This window comes from Bos indicus x Bos taurus, chromosome X (genome assembly GCF_003369695.1).
Source record: "Bos indicus x Bos taurus breed Angus x Brahman F1 hybrid chromosome X, Bos_hybrid_MaternalHap_v2.0, whole genome shotgun sequence".
NCBI classification, from domain to species: domain Eukaryota; kingdom Metazoa; phylum Chordata; class Mammalia; order Artiodactyla; family Bovidae; genus Bos; species Bos indicus x Bos taurus.
In genome coordinates, this window is record NC_040105.1 from 104212676 (window position 1) to 104232178 (window position 19503).

General features: G+C 39.5%; 1 pseudogene; it reads left to right on the forward strand.

The window, feature by feature from the left end:
* The first annotated feature begins 13931 nt into the window (after nt 1-13931).
* LOC113888132 lies at nt 13932-18933 on the forward strand (annotated as a pseudogene).
* Nucleotides 18934-19503: the final 570 nt, after the last annotated feature.

Sequence of the window (19503 nt, forward strand, 5' to 3'; positions counted from 1 at the left end):
CAGTGTCTCTTTTGCTATCTCGTATACAGGGGTTATTGTTACCATCTTTCTAAATTCCATATATATGCATTACTATACTGTATTCGTGTTTTTCTTTCTGGCTTGCTTCACTCTGTATAATAGGCTCCAGTTTCATCCACCTCATTAGAACTGATTCAAATGTATTCTTTTTAATGGCTGAGTAATATTCTATTGTGTATATGTACCACATCTTTCTTATCCATTCATCTGCTGGTGCACATCTAGGTTGCTTCCATGTCCTGGCTATTATAAACAGTCCTGTGATGAACATTGGGGTACATGTGTCTCTTTCAATTCTAGTTTGTTCAGTGTGTATGCCCAGCAGTGGGATTCCTGGGTCGTATGACAGTTCTATTTCCAGTTCTGTAAGGAATCTCCACACTGTTCTCCATAGTGGCTGTACTAGTTTGCATTCCCACCAACAGTGAAAGAGGGCTCCCTTTTCTCCACACCCTCTCCAGCATTAATTGCTTGTAGACTTTTGGATAGCAGCCATTCGGACTGGCATGAAATGGTAGGTCATTGTGGTTTTCATTTGGAGAAGGAAATGGCAAACCACTCCAGTGTCCTTGCCTGGAGAATCCCAGGGATGGGGGAGCCTGGTGGGCTGCCGTCTCTGGGGTCGCACACAGTCGGACACGACTGAAGCGACTTAGCAGCAGCAGCAGCAATAACTGCACTCATCTCACATGCTAGTAAAGTAATGCTCAAAATTCTCCAAGCCAGGCTTCAGTAGTATGTGAACTGTGAACTTCCAGATGTTTAAAGTTTTAGAAAAGGCAGAAGAACCAGAGATCAAATTGCCAACATCCACTGGATCATCAAAAAAGCAAGAGACTTCCAGAAAAACATCTATTTCTGCTTTACTGACTATGCCAAAGCCTTTGACTGTGTGGATCACAATAAATTGTGGAAAATTCTGAAAGAGGTGGGAATGTCAGATCACCTGATCTGCCTCTTGAGAAATTTGTATGCAGGTCAGGAAGCAACAGTTAGAACTGGACATGGAACAACAGACTGGTTCCAAATAGGAAAAGGAGTACGTCAAGGCTGCATATTGTCACCCTGTTTATTTAACTTATATGCAGTGTACATAATGAGAAATGCTGGACTGGAAGAAACACAAGCTGGAATCAAGGTTGCCAGGAGAAATATCAATAACCTCAGATATGCAGATGACACCACTCTTATGGCAGAAAGTGAAGAGGAACTCAAAAGCCTCTTGATGAAAGTGAAAGTGGAGAGTGAAAAAGTTGGCTTAAAGCTCAACATTCAGAAAACGAAGATCATGGCCTCCGGTCCCATCACTTCATGGGAAATAGATGGGGAAACAGTGGACACAGTGTCAGACTTTATTTTTTTGGGCTCCAAAATCACTGCAGATGGTGACTGCCGCCATGAAATAAAAGATGCTTACTCCTTGGAAGGAAAGTTATGACCAACCTAAATAGTATATTCAAAAGCAGAGACATTACTTTGCCAACAAAGGTTCGTCTAGTCAAGGCTATGGTTTTTCCTGTGGTCATGTATGGATGTGAGAGTTGGACTGTGAAGAAGTCTGAGCACTGAAGAATTGATGCTTTTGAAGTGTGGTGTTGGAGAAGACTCTTGAGAGTCCCTTGGACTGCAAGGAGATCCAACCAGTCCATTCTGAAGATCAGCCCTGTGATTTCTTTGGAAGGAATGATGCTAAAGCTGAAACTCCAGTACTTTGGCCACCTCATGCAAAGAGTTGACTCATTGGAAAAGACTCTGATGCTGGGAAGGATTGGGGGCAGGAGGAGAAGGGGACGACAGAGGATGAGATGGCTGGATGGCATCACTGACTCGATGGACCTGAGATTGAGTGAACTCTGGGAGTTGGTGATGGACAGGGAGGCCTCGTGTGGTGGGATTCATGGGGTCGCAAAGAGTTGGACACAACTGAGCGACTGAACTGAACTGAAGAATGAGTGATGTTGAGCATCTTTTCATGTGTTTGTTAGCCATCTGTATGTCTTCTTTGGAGAAATGTTTTTTAGTTCTTTGGCCCATTTTTTGATTGGGTCATTTATTTTTCTGGAATTGAGCTGCTGCAGGAGTTGCTTGTACATTTTTGAGATTAATTCTTTATCAGTTGCTTCATTTGCTATTATTTTGTCCCATTCTGAATGCTGTCTTTTCACCTTGCTTATAGTTTCCTTTATTATGCAGAAGCTTTTAGTTTTAATTAGATCCCATTTGTTTATTTTTGCTTTTAATTCCAATATTCTGGGAAGTGGGTCAGAGAGGATCCTACTGTTATTTATGTCAGAGAGTGTTTTGCCTATGTTCTCCTCTAGGAATTTTATAGTTTCTGGTCTTACATTTAGATCTTTAATCCGTTTTGAGTTTATTTTTGTGTATGGTGTTAGAAACTGTTTTAGTTTCATTCTTTTACAAGCGGTTGACCAGTTTTCCCAGCACCACTTGTTAAAGAGATCGCCCTTTCTCCATTGTATATTCTTGTCTCCTTTGTCAAAGATAAGGTGTGCATAGGTTCGTGAATTTATATCTCAGCTTTCTATTTTGTTCCATTGATCTATATTTTTGTCTTTGTGCCAGTACTATACTGTCTTGATGACTGTAGCTTTGTAGTAGAGCCTGATGTCAGGCAGGTTGATTTCTCCAGTTCCATTCTTCTTTCTCAAGATTGCTTTGACTATTCCAGGATTTTTGTATTTCCATACAAATTGTGAAATTTTTTGTTCTAGCTCTGTGAATAATACCATTGGTAGCTTGATAGGGATTGCAATGAATCTATAGATTGCTTTGGGTAATATACTCATTTTCACTATATTGATTCTTCCGATCCATAAACACAGTATATTTCTCCACGTATTTGTGTTCTGTTTGATTTCTTTCACCAGTGTTTTATAGTTTTCTATATATAAAAGTCTTTTGTTTCTTTAGGTAGATATATTCCTAAGTATTTTATTCTTTTTGTTGCAATGGTGAATGGAATTGTTTCCTTAATTTATCTTTTCTCATTATTAGTGTATAGGAATGCAAGGGATTTCTGTGTTTTTATTTTATATCCTGAAACTTTCCTATATTCATTGACTAGCTCTAGTAATTTTCTGGTGGAGTCTCTAGGGTTTTCTAGGTAGAGGATCATGTCATCTGCAAACAGTGAGAGTTTTACTTCTTTTCCAATTTGTATTCCTTTTATTTCTTTTTCTTCTCTGTTTGCTGTGGCCAAAACTTCCAAAACTATGCTGAATAGTAGTAGTGAGAGTAGGCAGTTTTGTCTTGTTCCTGACTTTAGGGGGACTGCTTTCAATTTTTCACCATTGAAGATAATGTTTGCTGTAGGTTTGTCATATATAGCTTTTATTATGTTGAGATATGTTCTTTCTATTCCTGCTTTCTGGAGAGTTTTTATCATAAATGAATGTTGAATTTTTCAAATGCTTTCTCTGCATCTACTGAGATAATCATATGGCTTTTATTTTACAACTTGTGATGAATTACATTGATTGATTTGTGGATATTGAAGAATCCTCCCATCCCTGGGATAAAGCCCACTTGGTCATGATATATGATCTTCTTAATTTGTTGTTGGATTCAATTGCTAGAATTTTGTTAAGGATCTTTGCATCTATGTTCATCAGTATAATTGGCCTGTAGTTTTCTTTTTTTGTGGTATCTTTGTCAGGTTTTGGTATTAGGGTGATGGTGGCCTCATAGAACGATTTTGGAAGTTTATCTTCTTCTTCAATTTTCTGGAAGATTTTGAGTAGTATAGGTGTTAGCTCTTCTCTAAATTTTTGGTAGAATTCAGCTCTGAAGCCGTCTGAACCTGGGTGTTTATTTGCTGGAAGATTTCCAATTAGTTTCAATTTCCATGCTTGTGATGGGTCTGTTAAGATTTTCTCTTTCTTCCTGGTTCAGTTTTGGAAAGTTGTCCTTTTCTAAGAATTTTTCCATTTCTTCCAAGTTGTCCAATTTATTGGCATATAATTGCTGATAGTAGTCTCTTATGATCCTTTGTATTTCTGTGTTGTCAGTTGTGATCTCTCCATTTTCATTTCTAATTTTGTTGATTTGATTTTTATTCCTTTGTTTCTTGATGAGTTTGGCTAATGCTGTGTCAATTTTATTTATTCTCTCAGAGAACAAGCTTTGGCTTTGTTGATTTTTGCCATGGTCTCTTTTGTTTCTTTTGCATTTATTTCTGCCCTAATTTTTAAGATTTTGTTCATGCTACTAATCCTGGGGTTCTTCATTTCTTCCTTTTCTACTTGCTTTAGGTTTAAACTTAGGTTATTTATTTATTTACTTTTTTTCTTGTTTCTTGAGGTAAGCCTGTATTGCTATGAACCTTCCCCTTAGCACTGCTTTTACAGTGTCCCAAAGGTTTTGGGTTGTTGTGTTTTCATTTTCTTTCATTTCTATGCATATTTTGATTTCTTTTCTGATTTCTTCTGTGACTTGTTGGTTGTTCAGCCTCTGAAATTTTTAATAGTTTTTCTCCTGTAATTGAGACCTATTCTTACTGCATTGTGGTCAGAAAAGATGCTTGGAATGATTTCAATTTTTTTTTTTTTTTAATTTACCAAGGCTAGATTTATGGCCTAGGATGTGATCTATCCTGGAGAAGGTTCTGTGTGCACTTGAGAAAAAGGTGAACTTCATTGTTTTGATGTGAAATGTCTTATACATATCAATTAGGTCTAACTGGTCTATTGTATCATTTAAAGTTTGTGTTTCCTTGTTAATTTTCTGTTTAGTTGATCTATCTATAGGTGTGAGTGGGGTATTAAAGTCTCCCACTATTATTGTGTTATTGATAGTTTCCCTTTTCATACTTGTTAGCATTTCCCTTACATATTGCGGTGCTCCTATGTTGGATGCATATATATTTATAATTGTTATATCTTCTTCTTGGATTGATCCTTTGATCATTATGTAGTGTCCTTCTTTGTCTCTTTTCACAGCCTTTGTTTTAAAGTCTATTTTATCTGATATGAGTATTGCTATTCCTGCTTTCTTTTGGTCTCTATTTGTGTGGAATATCTTTTTCCAGCCCTTTACTTTCAGTCTGTATGTGCCCCCTGTTTCGAGGTGGGTCTCCTGTGGACAACATTATACATATATATATATATATCTTGTTTTTGTATTCATTCAGCCATTCTTTGTCTTTTGGTTGGAGCATTCAACCCATTTAAGTTTAAGGTAATTATTGATAAGTATGATCCCATTGCCATTTATTTTATTGTTTGGGGGTGAAGTTTATACACCCTTTCTGTGTTTTCTATCTAAATAAGATCCTTTAGCATTTGTTGGAGAGCTGGTTTGGTGGTGCTAAATTCTCTCAGCTTTTGCTTGTCTGTTAAGCTTTTGATTTCTCCTTCATATTTAATGAAATCCTTGCTGAGTACAGTAATCTGGGCTGTAGGTTATTTTTTTTCATCACTTTAAGTATATCCTGTCATTTCCTCCTGGCCTGAAGAATTTCTATTGAAAGATCAGCTGTTATCCTTATGGGAATCCCCTTGTGTGTCGTTTGCTGTTTTTCCCTTGCTGCTTTTAATATTTGTTCTTTGTGTTTGATCTTTGTTAATTTGATTAATATGTGTCTTGGGGTGTTTTGCCTTGGGTCTATCGTGTTTGGGATTCTCTGGGTTTCTTGGACTTGGGTTATAATTTCCTTCCCCATTTTAAGGAAGTTTTCAAGTGTTATCTCCTCAAGTATTTTCTCATGGTCTTTCTTTTGGTCTTCTTCTGGGACTCCTATGATTCGAACGTTGGGGCGTTTAACATTGTCCCAGAGGTCTCTGAGATTGTCCTCATTTATTTTAATTCGTTTTTCTTTTTCCTCTCTGATTCATTTATTTCTAGCATTCTATATCCTACCTCACTAATCCTATCTTATGCCTCTGTTATTCTACTATTTGTTCCCTCCAGAGTGTTTTTGATCTCACTTATTGCATTATTCACTATATGTTGACTCATTTTTATTTCTTCTAGGTTCTTGTTAAACCTTTCTTGCATCTTCTCAATCCTTGTCTCCAGGCTATTTATCTGTGATTCCATTTCAATTTCAAGATTTTGGATCATTTTCACTATCATTTTTCGGAATTGTTTATTAGGTAGATTCCCTATCTCTTCCTCTTTTGTTTGGTTTGGTGGGTATTTATCCTGTTCCTTTACCTGCTGGGTATTCCTCTATTTCTTCATCTTTTTTATATTGCTGTGTTTGGGTTGGCCTTTCTGCATTCTGGCAGTTTGTGGATTTCTCTTTATTTTGGAGTTTCCTCACTGTGGATGGGGTTGAACGGGTGGCTTGTCTAGGTTTCCTGGTTAAGGAAGCTTGTGTCTGTATTCTGGTGGGTGGGGTTGGATTTCTTCTCTCTGTAGTGCAATGAAGTGTCCAGTAATGAGTTATGAGATGTCAGTGGGTTTGGTGTGACTTTGGGCAGCCTGTATATTGAAGCTCAGGGCTGTGTTCCTGTGTTGCTGGAGAATTTGTGTGGTATGTCCTTCTCTGGAACTTGTTTGTGCTTGGGTGGTGCTTGGTTTCAGTGTAGGTATGGAGGTGTTTGATGAGATCCTGTCAGTTAACGTTCCCTGGAGTCAGGAGTTCTCTGGTATTTCAGGATTTGGACTTAAGCCTCCTGCTTCTGGTTTTCAGTATTATTTTTACACTATCATCAAGATTTATCCATCTATACAGCACCAATGATAAAATATCTAGGTTAATGATGAAAAGTTTCTCCACAATGAGGAACACCCAAAGATGTACAGAGTTACATGGAGAAGAGAAGAAGGAGCAGGGAGATAGAGGTGACCAGGGTGAGATGAGGTGGAATCAAAAGAGGAGAGAGCAAGATATCCAGTAATCACTTCCTTATGTGTGCTCCACAGTCTGGATCGCTCAGAGATGTTCATGGAGTTATACAGAGAAGAGAAGAGGAAGGAAGGAGACATAGGTGGCCAGGAGGATAAAGAGGGGAATCAAAAGGAGAGAGACAGATCTAGCCAATAATCAGTTCCCTAAGTGTTCTCCACATCAGGAACACACAGAGAGATTCACAGAGTTGGGTAGAGAAGAGAAGGGGGAGGGAGGAGATAGAGGTGACTTGGTGGAGAAAAAGGAGAGTCCAAAGTGGGAGAGAGCAGTCAAGCCAGTAATCTCGCTCCCAATTAAAAATGGGTACTAATGATTGGGTTCTTAAAGGTACACAGTTGATAACAAACACCAAAAATCAAAAATTAAAAATCTAGAGGTTGGATTTTCAAAAATACAATATTAAAGAAAAAGAGGGAAAAAAATTTCACAAAAATTATAAAATATATATTTATGAAGTTTGCTTTAAAAATAGGGTCTCTATTTTTTTTTTTTTTGCAAAGTAATAGGTTATAAAAATGAAAATGAAAGGAGAAGAAGAGCTAGCTCTTGAAAATAGAAGTCCAGTTTCCTTATTTTATCTCCACTGACAGCCAAGAGGGGAAGAGTCTCCCTGTTATAGCTGGGCAGGGGTTGGTATTCTGGCTACTCAGATCAGCTCCACTAATATATCTCCCCATGTAAAAGGCAGAAGTGCTTTGTTACTGCTTCCCACATGGAGGAGTCATGTCTATTGACACTACAGGTGAGGGGATGGATTTGTTAACTTTGAGCCAATGCCAGTGTCCTAACTCTCTAATAAGACTTCTATGATATCACTCCAGTAGAAGTGCCTTTTTTTTTTTTTTCCTGCATCCATTGATATTTCTGAGTTCCAGACTTCTTAAACTCCAAATCTTGACTATAAAAGGCAAAAAGAAATCCAAGAACTGACCATTATGTCTTTTGGGGGGTTTTAAGATCCCCAGCCAGTCTTTCTTCTTTTCTCTATTTTTAAAAAATATTTCCTTGTATTATATTATATATAATATCTGTAGTATATTTGCACTTACTGAAAGGGCTAAGGAAAAGTATGTCTAGTCTATCTTTCTAGAAGGATTTTTTTAAATCTATTGATATTTTTATGTGTTATTTGACCTTTAATTCTATTAATCTGGTAAAGGACCTTTACTGGTTATTTCAAATGTTAAGCTAGCTGACATTATGAATAAACTCTATGTGGCTTTATATTAGCATCATTTTAATATATTTTGTATTCAATATTCTAACATTTTATTATAGATGTTTTAATCACTATTCTTAGCAAAGATTGGCATATACTTCTTGTTTTTTGAAAATCTTCTTGACATGTTTTAGTATATGGGGTATTTTGACTTCTTAAAAATTGGTAAAACAATGCTGTCTCCTTTTTAATATTTCATGGAAGAATTTATGTCTATACTGTAACTTTGCTCTTAAAAACTGATAGCACTTTTACAATTTAATTTATAGCAGAGCTTGAAAGTGGAAGTCACTCAATCATGTCTGACTCTTTGAGTCCTCATGGACTATACAGTCTGTGGAATTCTTCAGGCCAGAATACTGGAGTGAGTAGCCGTTCTCTTCTCCAGGGGATCTTCCCAATCCAGGGATTGAACCCAGGTCTCCCACATTGCAGGCAGATTCTTTACCAGCTGAGCCATGATGCGAAGAGCTAACTCATTTGAAAAGACCCTGATGCTGGGAAAGATTGAGGGCAGGAGAAGGGGATGACAGAGGATGAGATGGTTGGATGGCATCACCGACTGAATGGACATGAGTCTGGGTAGGTTTTGGGAGTTGCTCTTGGACAGGGAGGCCTGGCGTGCTGCAGTTCATGGGGTCACAAAGAATCGGACACAACTGAGCATCTAAACTGAACTTAAAAGTTAATGATCTGGATCTGAAATTTACTGTTCAAGAAAGTTTGAATAATGTAAATAATTCCTTTTAGTAAATATGGGGCTTCTGGGATTTTCTATATTTTTATCAGATTAAGTTTTATTTTGTAAAACTGTTCACATCTTATTGAATTTGTAGGATCTTTAGTGATGCTTCATTTCATTCATTATATTTGCAATTTTTAACTGTTTTAAGGAATACGTATGACTATCATTTTTTTTAGCATTGTTTAGTGTTGTTTTGTTATCTGTTATGTACTGAATATATGTATCCCTGCCCTACATACATATATTGACGTATTAATCGACAGTGTTTCTGTATCTGGAGACAGGGCTTCTAAGGAAATATTTAAGATTAAATGAAGTAATAAAAATAGGGCATCCGTACAGTAGGATTGTTGTTGTTGTCATTCAGTCAATAAGTCATGTCGAAATCTTAGCAACCCAGTGGACTGCCAAACACCAGGCTTCCCTGTCTTTCACTATCTCCCAGAGTTTGTTCAAACTCATGTCCATCGACAACGTGATGCCATCCAACTATCTCATCCTCTGTCACCCCCACTCCTCCTGCCCTCAATCTTTCCCAGCATCATGGTATTTTCCAATAAGTCAGTTCATGGAGCTTTAGTTTCAACATCAGCCTCCCAATGAACGTTCAGGGTTGATTTCCTTTTGGATTGACTGGTTTTATCTCCTTACAGTCCAAGGGACTCTCAAAAGTCTTCTCCAGGACCACAATTTGAAGGCATCAATGCTTTGGTGCTCAGCCTTCTTTATGGTCCAATTTTCACATCCATACATGACTATGGGAAAAACCATAGCTTTGGCTAAGCAGACTTTGTCAGTAAAGTGATGTTTCTGCTTTAATGTGCTATCTAAGTTTGTCATAACTTTCCTTCCAAAAGCAAGTATCTTTTAATTCCGTGGCTGCAGTCACCACCTGAGGTGATTTTAGAGCCCAAGAAAACAAAATATGTCACTCCTTCCACTTTTTCCCCATGTATTGCCATGAAGTGATGGGACCAGATGCCATGATCTTAGTTTTTGAATGTTGAGTTTTAAGCCAGCTTTTTCACTCTCCTCTTTCAACCTCATCAAGAAGCTCTTTAATTCCTGTTTGCTTTCTGCCATTAGAGTGGTATCATCTGCATATCTGAAGTTGTTGATGTTTCTCCTGGCAATCGTGATTCCACATTGTGATTAATCCAGGCTGGCATTTCACATGATGTACTCAACATAAAAGTTAAATAAGTAGAGTCACATTATACAACCTTGACATAGTTCTTTCCAAATTTTGAATCAGTTCATTGTTCCATGTCCAGTTCTAACTGTTGATTCTTGTCTTGCATACAGGTTTATTAGGAGACAATTAAAGTAGTCTGATATTCTCATTTTTTAAGAATTTTCCACAGTTTATTGTGCTCCATACTTTCTAAGGCTTTAGCATAGTCAGTGAAGCAGAAGTAGATGATTTTGCAAAGTTGCTTTGCTTTCTCTATGATCCATTGGATATTGGCAATTTGATCTCTGGTTCCTCTGCCTTTTCTAAACACAACTTGTACATCTGCAAATTCCTGTTTCATGTACTGCTGAAATCTAGCTTGAAGATTTTTTTTTTTTAATCATAACCTTGCTAGCATGTGAAATAAGTTCAATTGTATGATAGCATCAACATTCTTTGGCATTCTTTCTTTGGGATTGGAATGAAAACTGACATTTTCCAGTTCTCTGGCCAGTTCTGAGATTTCCAAGTCTGCTGAACATATTTTGTGTAGCACTTTAGCAGTATTGCCTTTTAGGGTTTTAAATAGCTCAGCGGGAATTCTGTCACCTCCTCTAGCTTTGCTCATAGTAATGCTTCCTACAGGCCTTCTGAGTTCACACTCCAGGATGTCTGGCTCTAGGTGAGTGACCACACCATCATTATTATCCAGATCATTGAGCCCTTTTTTTTTGTACAGTTCTTCTGTGTATTTCTGCCACCTCTTCTTAATCTCTTCTGCTTCTTTTAGGTCCTTATTGTTACTGTCCTTTATTGCACACATCCTTGCATGAAATGTTTTCTTGATATTCTATTTTTTCCCCATCTAGTTCTTTGCATTGTTCACTTAGGAAGGCTTTTTCTTATCTCCCCCCACTATTTTTTGGAAACTTGCATTCACTGGTTATATCCTTCCCTTTTTCATTTGCCTTTGGCTACTCTTCTTTTATAAGCTATTTATAAAACTTCTGCAGACAACCACTTTACCTTCTTGCATTTCTTTTTCTTTGAGATGGTTTTGGTCACTGTCTCCTGTACAATGTTACAAATCGCTGTTCATAGTTCTTCAGGCACTCTGTCTACCAGAGCTAATTCCTTGAATCTATTCATCACCTCCACAATGGTTTTGGCAATAATTGAATGGTCTAGTGTTTTTCCCTACTTTCTTTTTAAACTTGAATTTTTCAATAAGAAGTTGATAATCCTAGCCACAGTCAGCTCCAGGTCTTGTTTGTACTGCCTGTTTTTGCTGCCTCTTCATCTTTGGATGCAAAGAATAAGTCTATCTGATTTTGGTATTGACCATCTGGTGATGTCCATGTATAGAGTTGTCTCTTGTGTTTTTGTAATAGGATTAGTGACTTTATAAATAGAAGCACCAGAGAGCTTGCTGTCTTTCTCACAAGCACAAAAAAGTGATATGAACACAGTGAGATGGGAGCTTAGAAGACAGAAAGAGCCCTCACAAGTAACTAAACAGTATGGCACCTTGACCTTGGATTTTCTAGCCTTCAGAACTGTGAGAAAATTAACTACTACTGTTTAAGCCATGAAGACTGTGATTTTTTTTTTATGACAGCCTAAATAGACTAAGAAACTGTCACAAAATTACCACAAACATAGCATCTTAAAATCACAGAAATTTATTATTTACGATCACATTAGATCACAATTCATGGTGGATTTTATTTATTTATTTATTTGCTGTTATTTTTGGTGGGTGGTGGTGGTGTCTTTTTTTTATTATTATTATTTCATGGTCTTACATGGCTAAAATCAGAGACAGAGGATCCCTGTGTTATACCAGTAGCAATAAGAAACAAATATATATCCTCGTATCAAGAGGGCATTATATTATTAAAAATAATTAAATATGTGAGATCAGCTTTGTAATTAAGATTTGAGCAGGGGCTAGATGATTTTTAAGACTATATTAGAAAATGTCTAAATTTCTTTGAGCAAATCGTTTATGAGACTGTTTTCCAAGTTGATTCTACTATTATACATTTCTACTAGAAATATATGAGAATTTTAATTGGTCCTGTATGGTGTTCATGATGTATTTAAAATATGGGTCTGTAATTTCTGACTTCTGCTGAATCTCACTAGCTCTTTCACTTTGAGGCTTTGTCTTACAAGGGAGTGGAGGAGGAAACGACAAGTATTCTTGCCTGAAAAATCCCATGGACAGTGGAGCCTGGCAGGCTACAGTCTATAGGGTCACAAAGGGTTGGGCACAACTTAGCATATATTCACAGCATAGCTTACAAGGGAGATTTTTTTCAGTTAGTTTTGATAGTTCATAGAGGATATGACCCTCCTGCTCCATCTTCTAACTGTGATCTCTTTGCAGTCACCTCTGAAAATGCATATGTAATGAAGTTTCTATGCATGTGAAAAAGTAAAGCAAGCAAGCAAACAAACAAAAAACACCAAAAATTTAAAAACAAAGATTAAAAAATATTGTAGATACTAATAAGTTATTAATATTATATAGGGGAACTAAGTTATGTTTCTGATATGTAGTGAGTGAGTGATTGTTGCTCAGTCATGTCCAACTCTTTGTGACCCCATGAACTGTAGCCTGCCAGCCTCCTCTGTCCATGGAATTCTCCAGGCAAAAATACTGGAGTGGGTTGCCATTTCCTTATCCAGGGGATCTTCCTGACAAATGGACTAAACATGAGTCTCCTGCATTTCAGGCAGATTCTCTATCACCTGAGCCACCAAGAAAGTCTACTATTAAGAGACATTTCTAAGTATAAAGACACGTTAACTTAAAAAAGTATCAGCAGATACATGCTTGATTTTATCTTATAATCTATAGACAATGAATTAGAAATTGCAATGAATCTATATACCTTTTCCAAAGGAATATCCAAGACAGAAGAAACAATAACTTTTTAAATGACAATCAGACGAAATAATTTAGATGAAGCTTATCTCTCTTGAAGAGATGGAGATTGGGCAAGTGGCCAGATATGTAATAATTGGGCATTACAGAAAGTCCAAAGAGCACACCACCAGGGGCCTGGTTCTCCTAGCCAGCCCCAACCTACCAACGCCAAGGGCAGAGCTGCTGGAACTAACACAGTGAGGGTGGGGCCATGGGCCTGGGAAGCAGTGAGGAAAGGATGTAGGCTGCACCATGAAGAAGCAGTTTATATGTGTTCCTTTTTATGGCTGAGTAGTATTTCATTGTTGGAGAAGGCAATGGCACCCCAATCCAGTATTCTTGCCTGGAAAATCCCATGGACGGAGGAGCCTGGTAGGCTGCAGTCCATGGGGTCGCTAACAGTCAGACACGACTGAGCGACTTCACTTTCACTTTTCACTTTCATGCCTTGGAGAAGGAAATGGCAACCCACTCCATTGTTCTTGCCTGGAGAATCCCAGGGACGGGGGAGCCTGATGGGCTTCCATCTATGGAGTCACACAGAGTGGGACATGACTGAAGCGACTTAGCAGCAGTATTTCATTGCATATTTGTACCACAGCTTCTTTATTCATTCTTCTGCCCATGGACATCTAGGTTGCTTCCATGTCTTAGCTATTGTAAATAGTGGTTCAATAAACACTGTGGTATATGTTTATTTTTCAATTTGTGTTTCCTCGGGGTCTATGCCTAAGAATGGGATTGCTGGGTTATATGGTGATTTTATTCTTAGTTTTTTAAAGGAATCTCCATACTGTCTTCCATAGTGGCTGTGTCAATTTAAATTCCCACCAGCAAAGTAAGAGGGTTCCCTTCTCTCTACATCCTCTCCAGCATTAATTGTTTGTAGACTTTTTGATGACGGCCATTCTGACTTGTGTGAGGTGGTATTTCATTGTAGTTTTGATTTGAATTCCTCTAATAATGAGCGATGTTGAAAACCTCTTCATGGTTTTGTTAGCCACCTGTATGTCTTCTTTGGAAAAATGTCTGTTTAGGTCTTTTTCACACTTTTTGATTAGGTTGTTTGTTTTTCTGGTATTGAGTTGTATGAGCTGCTTGCATGTTTCATTTACTATTATTCTCTCCCATTCTGAGGGCTGTTTTTTCACCTTGTTTGTAGTTTCCTTTGTTATGCAAAAACTCTTAAGTTTAATTAGGTCCCACTTGTTTATTTTTATTTCCATTACTCTAGGAGGTGGTTAATAGAAGATCTTGCTTTATGTCATTGAGTGTTCTGCAAAAGTTTTCCTCAAGTAGTTTTGTAGTTTCTGGTCTTACATTTAGGTCGGAAGAAATGGAATAGCCATCATGGTCAGCAAAAGAATTCAAAATGCAGTACTTGGATGCAAAGTACATCTCAAAAATGACAGAATGGTCTCTTTTTGTTTCCAAGGCAAATCATTCAATATCACAGTAATCCAAGCCTATGCCCCAACCAGTAATGCTGAAGAAGCTGAAGTTGAATGGTTCTATAAAGACCAACAAAACCTTTTAGAGCTAACACCCAAAAAAGATGACCTTTTCATTATAGGGGACTGGAATGCAAAAGTAGGAAGTCAAAAAACACATGGAGTAACAGGCAAATTTGGCCTTGGAATATGGAATGAAGCAGGGCAAAGACTAATAGAGTTTTCCCAAGAAAATGCACTGGTCATAGGAAATACCCTCTTCCAACAACACAAGAGAAGACTCTACACATGGACATCACCAGATGGTCAACACTGAAATCAGATTGATTATATTCTTTGAAGCCAAAGATGGAGAAGCTCTATACAGTCAACAAAAACAAGACCAGGAGCTGACTTTGGCTCAGATCAGGAACTCCTTATTGCCAAATTCAGACTGAAATTGAAGAAAGTAGGGAAAACCACTAGACTATTCAGGTATGACCTAAATCAAATCCCTTATGATTATACAGTGGAAGGGAGAAATAGATTTAAAGGACTAGACCTGATAGATAGAGTACCTGATGGACTATGGACAGAGGTTTGTGACACTGTACAGGAGACAGGGATCAAGACCATCCCCATGGAAAAGAAATGCAAAAAGCAAAATGGCTGTCTGGGGAGGCCTTACAAATAGCTGTGAAAAGAATAAAAGTGAAAAGCAAAGGAGAAAAGGAAAAATATAAGCATCTGAATGCAGAGTTCCAAAGAATAGCAAGAAGAGATCAGAAAGCCTTCCTCAGTGATCAATGCAAAGAAATAGAGGAAAACAACAGAATGGGAAAGATTAGAGATCTCTTCAAGAAAATTAGAGACATCAAGGGAACATTGCATGCAAAGATGGGCACAATAAATGATAGAAATGACAGGGACCTAACAGAAGCAGAAGATATTAAGAAGAGGAAGCAAAAATCCACATAAGACCTGTACAAAAATGATCTTCACAACCCAGATAATCACGATGGTGTGATCACTCACATAGAGCCAGACATCCTGGAATATGAAGTCAAGTGGGTTTTATGAAGCATCAGTACAAACCAAGCTAGTGGAGGTGATGGAACTCCAGTTGAGCTGTTTCAAATCCTGAAAGATGATGCTGTGAAAGTGCTACACTCAATATGCCAGCAAATTGGGAACACTCAGCAGTGGCCATAGGATTGGAAAATATCAGTTTTCATTCCAATCCCAAAGAAAAGCAATTGCAAAGAATGCTCAGACTACCACACAATTGCACTCATCTCACACGCCAGTAAAGTAGTACCCCAAATTCTCCAAGCCAGGCTTCAGCAATACATGAACCATGCACTTCCAGATGTTCAAGTTGGTTTTAGAAAAGGCAGAGGAACCAGAGATCAAATTGCCAACATGTGCTGGATCATCAAAAACGCAAGAGAGTTCCAGAAAAACATCTATTTCCGCTTTATTGACTATGCCAAACCCTTTAACTGTGTGGATCACAATAAACTGTGGAAAATGCTGAAAGAGGTGGGAATACGAGACCACCTGACCTGCCTCTTGAGAAACCTATATGCAGGTCAGGAAGCAACAGTTATAACTGAACATGGAATAACAGACTGGATCCAAATAGGAAAAGGAGTACTTCAAGGCTGTATATCGTCACCCTGCTTATTTAACTTCTATGCAGAGTACATCATGAGAAATGCTAGGCTGGAAGAAGCACAAGCTGGAATCCAGATTGCCGGGAGAAATATCAATAACCTCAAGATATGCAGATCACACCACCCTTATGGCAGAAAGTGGAGAGGAACTAAAAAGCTTCTTGATGAAATGAAAGTGGAGAGTGAAAAAGTTGGCGTAAAGCTCAACATTCAGAAAATTAAGAGCATGTCATCTGGTCCAATACCTTCATGGCAGATAGATGGGGAAACAGTGGAATCAGTGGCTGACTTTATTTTTTGCATCTCCAAAATCACTGCAGATGGTGATTGTAGCCATGAAATTAAAAGACACTTACTCCTTGGAAAGAAAGTTATGACCAACTTAGATAGCATATTCAAAAGCAGAGACACAATTTTGCCAACAAAGTTCCGTCTAGTCAAGGCTATGGTTTTTCCAGTGGTCGTGTATGGATGTGAGAGTTGGACTGTGAAGAAAGCTGAATGCTGAAGAATTGATGCTCTTGAACTGTGGTGCTGGAGAAGACTCTTGAGAGTCCCTTGGACTGCAAGGAGATCCAACCAGTCCATCCTAAAGGAGACCAGTTGTGGGTGTTCTTTGGAAGGACTGATGCTAAGGCTGAAACTACAATACTTTGGCCACCTCATGCAAAGATTTAACTCATTGGAAAAGACCCTGATGCTGGAGGGACTGGGAGTAGGAGGAGAAGGGGACGGCAGAGGATGAGATGGCTGGATCGTATCACTGACTCTATGCACATGAGTTTGCGTGAACTCCAGGCATTGGTGTTGGACAGCGAGGCTTTGCGTCCTGAGATTCATGGGGTCACAAAGACTCTGACATGACTGAGTGACTTAACTGAATGGCGTTAGCAAGTGTTCTCATTTCATTCTTTTGCATGTACCTGTGGACGAACCTAGAGCCTATTATAACTGAGTGAAGTAAGTCAGAGAGATAAATATAAATGTCTTAGAAAAGGCCCTCCTATAGTTGCAAACCCATCAAGATAAATGGGTGAAGTCCACCTTTGGGATGCGTTTGGAAGAACACTTGAAGCATGGCAGTGGTGAGATGCGCTGTGTCTTGAGGCTTGCTGGAGACAGGCTTGCTATTGCTGGAGACAGGCTAGAAGTAGGAGGACCTTTTCTGAACTGAGGCTGGGGCCTCAAAGTTAAGGAAACTGAAATCTGCTGTAAACTTTTCTACTTCTTGCCTGGATGAGTTCAACTCCTCCCCCCCCCCCAACCTCCACACACACAGCAACATGTGTTTTAAAGTTCTATGTACAGGAAATGCCTGAACCTTTGATGACTTTTAATCTGTATGAAGAATGGACACAAGTTGCAAGTGTACAGGTTCAAGACAAAAACTTCAGGATTTGTGGAGAACATGTCAGAAGTTGCCACCACAAAATTTTGTTAACTTTAGGCATTTAATCAAGTTCCTTGAAAAACTTACTTAGATCAGTGACATTAATAAAATGACTCTCAGCAACCTTGCAATCATTTTAGGCTCTAACTTCTCATGGGCCAAAAATGAAGAGATGCTTGCCAAGATGGCAGCAGCCACATCCATCCATGTGGTTGGGGTCATCAAACCCAACATTCAGTGTGTCACCTGGCTATTCCCCAAAGAGGTGGAATTTAACCTGTCAGAAATGTTCATACCTCTCACCACCTCAAATTCCAGTCACTCATCCCACGCTGGAAATGACCCTGTTGACTCAGGGACCCTGGAAAGAAAGCAGCCTGCCAGCGTGGTGGTGATGGAGGGGTACCTGATGAAGAAAGAGAGCTTTGGTGTGAAGCTTATGGACTTCCAGACCCACTGGCAGGGTAGAAGCCTAGTTATAAAGCATTTATTCCCTTCTTTTCAGCTGCCACTCTGGCCCACAGATGGAAGCACTTTGGCTCCAGTGGGCCCAGAGCCTCCTCCCCAGAGCTCTAGGGCCTAAAGCAGCACAGGGGATGGGACTGGCCCCTCTTCTGAGGGCATACTGGAGCAGGGGCCCAGCCCAGGCAACAGCAGTCCTCCAAAGCCCAAGGAATCTGTGGATGCACCTGCACCCAGCAGAAACAAGAGTAAGACCCCATTCCCCCTCCACCCTCCACCCCAGGCCCAGTCAGTTGCTGGCTCCCATCAGCTCTCTGTGCCCCCCTCCCCGTGCACACAAATTCCACCAGCCCAAGCCCACACAGTGTGAAGCAAACTGTTAAAAAAAAAAAAAAAAACTGCTCCTGAAACCAGGAAACTGGCCTCCCAGCCATCCTGGGGGGCAGAGTTCTCCAGAAACATCTCAGCATCCACCCAGCCAGTCACCAAAGCCATCTACCTGAAGCTCTTCTCCCCCTACTCAGCCCCCGGGCCAGGCCCCAGGCCAGGTCTGTGCCACCTCACAGCTCTCTGCACCTCTGAGGTACTCCAGCAGCCTGTCTCTGATCCAAGCCCCCAATCACCCGCTGCCACAGGCCCCCACGCAGACCACACTGCTTGCTGTGCTCACCAAATCCAGCAGCAGTGCCCACCCATCCCGGGGGTGCCCAGTGAACCTGGACTCCAGCAGTTGTCCCACACCCCTCCCCAGATACCAACACACAGCACCCTGCCCCTCGGAAAACAGAATCCCAGCCAGGCAGTGAGTAACTCTGAGACTGCACAGCAACATGCTAGAACCTTACCGAGATCTAAACCGCTACCAAAGCTGGGGAACTGGCCCAACGTCCCCAGCCCCGCCCCCTCATCCTCCTGCCATCCATCCCATCTGGGATGGCAACCTCATCATCGCAGCTCTCACCACCTCCAAAAATAATCACAGGTGTATGACCTGCCATATTCCATAAGAACTGAAATTGGAATACTTAATGATGCCAATTCCAGGTTTTCAGAACCATTTTGCAGCATCTTGCCAGAACCTTCTTATACTGTTGGTGGGAATGCAAACTAGTACAGCTACTGTGGAGAAGAGAGTGGAGATTCCTTACAAAACAGGAAATAAAACTGCCATATGACCCAGAAATCCCACTGCTGAGCATACACACCGAGGAAACCAGAATTGAAAGAGACACGTGTACCCCAGTGTTAATCACAGCACTGTTTATAATAGCCAGGACATGGAAGCAACCTAGATGTCCATCAGCAGATGAATGGATAAGAAAGCTGTGGTACATATACACAATGGAATATTACTCAGCCATTAAAAAGAATACATTTGAATCAGTTCTAATGAGGTGGATGAAACTGGAGCCTATTATACAGAGTGAAGTAAGCCAGAAAGAAAAACACCAATACAGTATACTAATGCATATATACGGAATGTGGAAAGATGGTAATGATAACCCTGTATGCGAGACAGCAAAAGAGACACAGATGTATAGAAGAGTCTTTTGGACTCTGTGAAAGAGGGCAAGGGA